Below are 9,558 nucleotides of genomic sequence, written 5' to 3'. Positions count from 1 at the left end.
GATCGACCACCCGTACCGTAAAACGTATTCTGTGGTTTCGCGAAAAGTTTGGCACACCCTCTGCCTAGAACTCCAGAGAAGTTTCTTTTGGCCTTTTTCAAACTCTATAACTGAAAAAGTCCATCCGAGCATTTGTCACTTCGGGCTCGTTAAAACATCGAAGGAGACTAGAGTCATCTTTAGCTTTTTCTCGACTCTTAAAACATGAAAAAGCAAAGTTGTGTCTAAAGCGTCGTTAATAAAATTTATTTTAATCGGAACATAATCACCTGTTATTCCCACGTTGATCTTTCAGTTGAAAAGTATGGAGCCCACCAACCAAGGAAGTCACCTTGGCGGAAGTCCCAATCCCTTCTCCTCTTGGGGAGATGTTGGTGCGCCCCATATGGCCACATTGTCACTTCCAGGATTGACAATTGGCCTACCTGTATGGCTCTTTTCAACTAATGTAGTTCAGATCACCACTAATCCTGAGCAGTCGAATCAACAGTCAGACCAGTCTAGAACTACCCACCAGCCTTCCACTTCTTACAATTCTTCCTCCGATCCTTCATCTTCGCAAGGTAGAGCCGGCAAAAGTCAGCCTCCCATGGAGAAGAAGGAAAAGAAGAAGAAAGAAAAGAAGCAGAAGGGGCCTATGGCGAAGGCGACTGGGGGCAAGCAAAAGACATCTGACAAAAATCCACACACTGCACCGACCGGGCCTAAATCGCCATGTGTCATTTGCAAAGGGACCCACTTCCATTGTGATTGTCCTTGTATTCCCCGGATACTAAGGGACTGGTCCCCCAGGTTGCATAATCCGGTAGCATCAACCTCTGGTAGTCATGTTGATTGCAGTCCATCAACTAGCGAGAGTGAAGGACGAAAAGGGAGACCAAGATCACCCTGTATGTTGTGTGAAGGCGATCACGCCATCCATCGATGTCCATTCTTAGATGAGGCGAAGAGAGTTTTGGAAGATCGTCCGGTATCACCGTTACGACTTCCTCCTGGATACCAAAAACTCGTGCCTAATCCCTCGATAGTTGAAAATCCAGCTGGCCCGCTCAAGTGGTCAGCTGAAGTGTTGGTCATTGAGAATGAATCTACTGAATCCAGACCAGACGAAAGTCTAAAAGTCGAAACGGCAGTTGACCCGGTTCTTCCTTCAGAAGTTTCATCCTCAAATGACTCCGTCATTGAAGACCCATCTTCAAATGACACCCTCACTAAAGAGGATAAGGATGACACCGTCCATATTCTTTTCATCAACACAGACTCTGATGAGCATCAGGGCAACGCGCCCATTCCTTTATCGCAGGAAGGAACATCGTCAGGGTCGTATCCCGCCGTGTATTCGGTCCCACCACCAAGCAACCTAGTTGTATCCTTTGAGTGGAATCAACTAGGCAGACCCCGGTTACCAGCCAGTATCCCATTCAGAATCATCGTCCAAATCTACAGAATGGTGATGGCTGGAACTATCATTGATGAAGGGGAATCTGTGAGTATCCTTTCCTCTATTGCTTGGAAAGCACTGGGTTCCCCGGCGCTTTTACCTGAGATGAGAAATCTATCGGGTTTTGATAAAGGAACCAGTCACCCGTTAGGGATTCTCCCCAATGTTCCCATTACATTGAAGGGGAAGACAGTTCATATGAACATCATGGTCGTCCAGGGACCCTTGGTATATAACTTACTCCTTGGACGAGACTATATATATTGCATGGATGCGATAGTGTCCTCACTCTTTAGAGTTATGTGTTTTCCGCACGAAGGAAGAATGGTCAAGCTCGTAGACCAGCTTTCATTTCCAGGATCACGCATCGCAAATAGTCAAATACCTTCCCTTAACGGTTTATTCACTCAAGGAATGCCTCCACCCCTGGTTCTACTTCCTGATGAATGCGAGTGATTCGGAAAGATGTAACTGGGACCCAGGGGGCATGCACCCTGGCCTGCCTTGGGCAGAGGAAACCTTGGGTATAAAGTTAATTTCCGCAGAAGAATGGGACTAGTCCGTACCCCGTCCGAAGGAAGGAAGAGAGGGTTGTTCTAGGATAAAGTTCTTTTGTCAAAGTTATGTGAGTGAGATAATCAGCTTCTCGCTCCCTTTGTCTAAAAAGTAGGCTCTCTTGAGGGAGGAGATCCATTTGTGGCGGCAAGTAGCCACCATCTTTGAAGGCAAGCCTCACCCATTAAAACATATGTTTTGAAGGATAAGTAGGGGCAGCCTCCAAAGAAAGAGATGAAATTGCTGCAACAAGTAGTCACCATCCTTAGCAACCTAGTAATAGACATCGCCGGAAAAAAGAGTTTAGTTTGCGGCAGCGAACAGAACCATTTTTCGGATAATAAGTAAGAGGCAGAGCCTCGAAATTATACTTTATACCTGGGGGCATGCAAACCTTTTGGAGTGCAAGCATGGGACGACTATTTATTTTTTAAATTTTTAGGTCCTCCCTTTAAACCTATAGGTCTAACCCGTTAAACTCGTAGGATTAGCCGTTTCCGGCTTGCATAAAGAAAGGATGTGGGGAAGAAGTTAAAACTTGCCAAATAGGAGCATAGCTTCGTGAGATAAAGCTCCTTAAAAAATAGCTATCTCACCTGAGGCGTTTCTTGTATTATGACTGGTATAATTGAGCAAGGTTTGGTCGCATTCAAGCTCGTTAAAAAATGAACTGCCCCTTAAGGTTTAGGGGGCATATGCCTCGTCTGCATTATTATGCTGGGGGCATCCATCACCGAGCAGTTTTAGCACATAGTTCATGCTCGTTAAAAAATAAACATAAGTTGTGAGCAATCTTCCCCTAGAGTTCAAGCTCACCCAGAAAAATGAACCGGTAAATAACCTTGGTAAATGTAACCTTTGACAACCATATTAAAGCCCTTGGTCGTGTTCTTGCAGTCTCACCTCCATCCGTTCATTTGGCCAATCGTTCATCTCCATATGTTTGTTTACCCATTTTGAGGAACAGCTGCGAAGAGTGATTTCACTTAGCCATCCTTGTGACACTGCCGTGATTGGAAAATTCCAACCTGTACCTGGAATCTGCTGCTATCCCTGTTTATCACTCGTTCCTCAAAAGACGAGTCTTCTTTGAGCTCTTTTCACTGACTCGTAAAATATGAAAAGTTTGCCGAGTTTTGGCCTTCCAGCTCATTAAAGCAACCGGAAGAGCTATCCCTCCTCTAGATTTTAATCTTTTTGGACCTGAGGGATTATTGCACAAAAAGATCGAGCGCTTGTTTTATTCGGCTCGTTAAAGCAATCGAAAATTCATCCCTTCTGTATTGTTTTATACTTTTTTAGACTTAAGGGATTAGATGATGAAAAAGGAATTCTGGAGTTGACTTTATGTACCTTTTCAGACTCTCTAAAAATGAAAAGGACCGAGTTATCCTTGTCGTTAGACTCGTTAAATTCATTAAATAGCGACAAACTTGTCTTTAGACGAGAACGAGTTTCCCTATCGCTAGGCTCGTTAAAACATAGCGATGGGCTTGCCCGAAGGGCAGGTTATAGAACAAGCATATGTTATCCTCCTCAAGCTTGATAAAAATAAAGAGGTACTGGTCAGCAATGACTAGGGAAAAATTGGGAGAACCTCACAGCTTAAATGGTAGCAAGTCGCTCTTGAACATGACACTTTGTCCTCCGTATCACATCGGGTTGGGTTGTTTCATTCACCGGTCTCATCACCATGGTCCTTGCCACACCATCCACATTTGGGGTAATGCTACCAATCCATCACATCAGTGTCGTTATATGTTCAAGAGATGTTGTTCTGCAAAGAGTCAACCATGTCCCATCCACTGCCATACATTGTCCTTCATCCATTTCATGACCGCCACCCTGAATCATACATCACAGTTTGTTTTCACCTCATCACATTCACTAGCTCCGTTCCGTGTCACTGATGTGGGATTCATTAAGGCCCTCCTTTGACGGATCGCTCCTTGTCGACATCAGCTCATTATCCAAGGAGTTGATCTAGGAACAACCCCTTCAGTACTTTGAAGCTTGCATGCCTCAATGGCAAGTTTCTCACTTCCGGCGACAGGTATACATCAATGACCTTCGACCAGAAGATTTTGCATGGTGGTCGACGCCAAGTCCTTTATTCCCACCATGTGAATTGTACTGCCGTACCTTGAGGGTCATCATCCTTATCGGTGATTCCTCTCGCGCTTGTTAACGGTTTACATCATTGACCGGTAATCAAGCGATGTCTTTCCATGTTCGACTTCAAGAAATTCTCACATGGATCGACTTGTACATCGAGTGAAGATCGGAAGAGATTGAAGACCCCGGATCTAGTTTCATCCATCCAGGCTGCGATATATATTCAGGATATAAAGACATTTGATATGTACATCATTGCAGCAGATGATCATCCTTCTCAAAGGATGATAATTTCAGCAGAGAATTATCAGTCTATCATCAGACGATCGTCTGTGCTATGTACCAAAATGAATTTATAAAGCTGAGCATGGGAATGCCCGCCTCAGCTAGATCATGAAAAAGTATGAAAAATAATGTATTGTATTGTATCTTATTACAGGACACTTCTCAGCAGATTGAATGAACTTCGGATCCTCCTAATAAAGCATTTCACCCGATAAACGACCTCATACTTTAGGGGGCATCTGTTATAGACAATTTTGTGCCTTACAGCAACAGGCATGAATTGTCAATAATCCAAGGGATCCAAAGTCCCTAAACGTGATGTTCCTACCCCTAGAGGAACAAGGTCAACAAACCAACAGCTCTCAGATCAGTTCTCCACCTGAAAACACTCAAAAACAAGCAATCCTGAAATCAAAGCAGGTGCTCCACTAGGCTTCTGCGCTAAAACTCAACTCCTCCATGGTGTACCTGCGTTGCAAAGCAGGTAGAACAAAGGCCACCTGCGCTGAGCGAGATGGGACAAGTGGCACACTGAGTCATTGCTCTGGAATCTTCCAAAAATGACACTTGGATCAGGGATTTCGCCTTGTGATGAGTCAGAGGCTCTGTTTCTCCAAGTGGAAGCAAGGTTCTCCAAGTGGACTCAAGAACTGAAGATCAACTGAAGAGAGAGAGGACACAAGGCAGCTACACATCAGTTGCAAGCTGACTCATCCTTTCTCAATTCATCTATATATTGAGCTCTCTCCTATGAGCTCAAGAGGCTGGAATTTTGTGCAAAGTAATGATATGCTGTTGGTTTCACTATAGAACTATTGGGTGATTGCTTGAAGGAGGTGAAGAGGAGAAATTCTTTTTGCTGGGAGGTGTTGCTGGGTTGGGGCCTTCAATGGTTGTAACTCTCTCAGAACTTTACTTCTTCTATTAATAAAAGCTATTGAGGTTCTTCTATATGCTCTTGTTCAATGATGAATTGTGATAATTGTATATTTGATTTACTCTAATCCTTGAATCAGTTATGATTGCATGCTTCTTGTAGTTTCCTTCTTTGTTATTTTGCAGGATCTCATTGTAGCTGGGCCAGCAAAAGGGCAAGGAGCTGGGAGCAAGCAAGCAAAGAGAAGAGTTTGGATTCGACATGAAGCGCAAGGCAACGGTTAGTGCATTTCCTCATTCTCTCTTGCTTTCATAAAGAAGTAAACCTTAAGTAGTTTTCTTTACAGTTGTTGCTGAGGTACTATCACCCTTAGAGTGGGATAGGGTCATCCGAATCGGATACTTTTCCCTACAACAACTTGTTCCCGAAGAAAGTGATATTTGATAGGTATGTGCTTGGGCTTTGAATGCATGACAGGATTCTTTGAAATGCTTATTGCACTTGTATTATCACATAAGATAGAGATAGGTGGAGTACATGTAATTTGAAAATCCTGCAAGGTTTGCATCATCCAAAGAAGTTGAGTGCAACAAGATGCAGCAGCCACATATTCTGCTTCAGTTGTAGATAAAGCAATCGAACTCTGTTTCTTGTTGAACCAAGATACTAATCTGGAACCCATAAAGAATGCACCACCACTTGTGCTCTTCCTATCATCCACACTTCCGACCCAATCTGCATTTGTGTAAGCATGAAGTGTGAGATCTATATCTCTAGGGTACCATAAGCATGGAAAATTTTAGGGGCTAATGTTCGCCTAGTGGGCTAATTTTCCATGATTTTTCCAAAAAAAAGATTCGCCAAATTCCAATTTTATAAAAGATGACTCACCCAAATTTTAGAATATAAAATTATTTTACCTTAAAAATCGCCAACATTATAGAGAGACTATATATAAAATAATTATAAATTTGATTAATTTTACAAATATATCAATAAACATTTATAATTTGCATATTAGGGATTAGTGAGATTCGCCAATGTTTGAAACTTCAAGAAAATTTTCCATAAGCCATAGTTTTGAGTTCCTTGAAGGTACTTGAAGATTCTCTTGACTGCTTGAAGATGAGTTTCCTTTGGATTTGCCTGAAATCTTCCAACTATTTGCACTGAATGCATGATGTCTGGTCGGGTACCTGTCAAATAAAGAAGACTTCCAATCGTAGATCTATAGGTTGGTTGATGCACTGCTGCTGATTCATCATTTGCACTGAGGCTGCATCCTGTAACCATGGGGGTACATACTAGTTTTGAATCTTCCATGCCATACTTCTTCAAAATCTGCTTAAGTTACTTGGTTTGAGACAAGAAGATACTGCCTTCATTTTGTTGGATTTGCAATCCAAGAAAGTATGTTAGTTCTCCAAGCAAGGACATTTCGAATTCTTTCTGCATCACCAAGGCAAAGCTTTGAATCATATCTTATTCATTGCTTCCAATGATAATATCATCTACATACACAACAAGTATTAGAAATTTGTTATTTTCAATTTTTATATAGAGATTGCTATCTGCTGATCCTTTTGAAAAACCTTATTGATGAAGATATTTATCCAAACGATAGTACCAAGCCCTTGGAGCTTGTTTAAGCCCATAGAGAGCCTTTTTAAGTCTGCATACAAGATTTGGATGATTCCCAAGGATAAAGCCATCTGGTTGCTCTATGTACACTTCTTCTTCTAAGTCTCCATTCAGAAAGGCTGATTTTACATCCATTTGAAATACTTTGAACTTCTGGAAGCTAGAGAGAGCAAGGAGCATTCTGATGGCCTCAAGTCTAGCAACAGGAGCAAAAGTTTCTTCAAAGTCTATTCCTTCCTATTGAGCATACCCTTTACAAACAAGTTTGGCCTTGTTTCTAATCACTTCCCCATTTTCATTCAACTTATTTTTGAAGATCCATTTTGTTCCTATGACATTTTTGTCTTTTGGTCTAGGAACCAACTCCCAAGTGTTATTCTTTTCGATCTGCTCAAGTTCTTCATCCATTGCCTTATCCCAACACTCATCTTTGCATGCTTCTTTTACATTTTGCGGTTCAGTGGAAGAGAGTAATGCCAAATAGCTTGAAGCTTCTGCTATTGTTCTTCTTGTTTGTATACCTGCTTCTTTCTACCCCAAAATTTGAGATTCTGGATGATTCTTCTGAACGTACCTGGATGGAGTCTTTTCTTCTATCCTTATCTGTTCCTCTGGTGCCTCTTGGGGTTCTTCTTCATCATCTGTCTGATTTAGAGAGTAGTCTTCATCCTCATTGATATTTTCATGATTCACTTCCCTAGGGATGTATCCTTTTTCATCAACCACTACATCAATGCTGTCAAAAATTCTTCCAAGCCTTTTATTGTAACACTTATATGCTTTGCTATAGGGATAATAACCAAGGAGAATGCCTTCATCTACTCTAGGTTCAAGTTTTCCAAGCTTCTCATCAGTATTATTAATATAGCATTTGCTCCCAAAAATTTTGAAATGCTTTACCGAAGGAGTTTCACCATACCAGAGCTCATGAGGAGTTTGAGTGATGTTCACTCAGACATTTGTTTTGTTGAGAATTACAACCACTGCGTATGCAACTTCACCCCAGAAGGTTGTGAGAGTTCCAGACTCATCAAGCATAGCACAAGCCATTTGTTGGACTGTTCTGTTCATCCTTTCCGCCACTCCATTTTGCTGAGGAGTCCTAGCTGTAGAGAATTCCCTTCTCATTCCATGTTCTTCACAGAAATCAAAAAATTCATTTGAGGTAAATTCCCCACCTCTGTCAGACCTGAGGCACTTAATTTTGTAATCTGATTCATTTTTAGCCAAGGCTTTGAAGGATTTGAATTTTTCTAATGCTTCATCTTTGTGCTTCATAAGTCCTAACCAAACAAACCTGGAGAAGTCGTCAATGAATAGTATAAGGTATTCTTCTCCTCGAGGTGACCTTGTCCTAAATGGACCACATACATCTATATGGACTAGCTCAAGAGGCCTGCTAGCTGATCCTTCCTTCTAAGGAAAGTTAGTTCTGGTTTTCTTACCAAACTGACATGATTTGCATATGGTGTTGTCTGGAATTTTGATATCTGGAAGACCACGAACTACCTGGTATTTGCATGCTTTCCTTATTTGTGAAAAGCTTAGATGCCCCAACCTCCGGTGCCATAACTAGTGTTCATCATCCTTGCTTAAATAGCATTGTTGTTGTCCTTCTTCAAATATGTATAGATTATTTGGAGTTCTTCTACCTTTGATCACTGTTTCTCATGTTTCAAGATCACGAACACTACATCCATTTGATCGAAATATTACCTTGGTTCCTTGATCACACATCTGACTAACACTTAGTAGATTATGCTTCAAGCCATCAACATACAAAACATTTCCATCTTTGACCTATTCTTTCAACTGAGCAGTGCCTTTTCCTTTTATGGCTGCAGGGGTATCATTTCCAAAAGACACCTTCTTTCCCTTTTCTACTGCAGTATATGATTCAAGTTTTTCTTTATCCCCTGTCATATGATTTGAACATCCGTTGTCGATATACCATATATTTTCCTGTCCTTCTGCATAGAAGGCTATCCCACATCTTTCTGGTTGTGGTTCCTTCATTCTCCATGTTCTGGCACTTGAGGTATGTTCCTTCTGAGTTGTCTTCCAAAACCTGCTCCTGCATTTAGAATCTTCATGACCAAAGTTATTACGAATAGAACATTCAACTTCATTTTCAAGGGTCGAAAAGTTGTTATAAGTCCTTTTCGTGATTCCATTCATATTCCTTTGTTTTTGAACTTCTCTAGTCATGATTGTCTTATAGGAAACACATTGAGCTGATTTGTGACCAAAATTATGGCAAGAGAAACATTGGCCATTGAAGAAACTCCTGCGATTATCAAATCTATCATCCAATCGATTGTAGTTTCTACTGACATCCATTCTTGAGCCAAATTGGGAGGATTTTACTTGTGGCTGATTGTAGCTTATGTTTGTCCTTAAGGTAGCTTGTCCCCGATTTTCTTGATAGTATTTATTTGTTCTTGAGGTAAACTGTCCCTTATTTACCTGATGATTTCTATTAGGCCTTTGCTCGTTCTTCTTTGCTACATCAAGATAACTTTTGGAGGTAGAAGCTTGAGATGTTTCTCCATTATATCCCAAACTTGCCTTGATTAGTGGAGAACGCTGCACATTGATAATCTCATCCAAAGTTTTAGATCCTTTAATAAATTTAAGATTAATA

Source organism: Pinus tabuliformis, chromosome 4_2 (genome assembly GCF_031772625.1).
Source record: "Pinus tabuliformis cultivar Carrire ecotype Pingquan chromosome 4_2, CPIR1, whole genome shotgun sequence".
Classification (NCBI taxonomy): domain Eukaryota; kingdom Viridiplantae; phylum Streptophyta; class Pinopsida; order Pinales; family Pinaceae; genus Pinus; species Pinus tabuliformis.
This window is presented reverse-complemented; position numbering follows the sequence as displayed.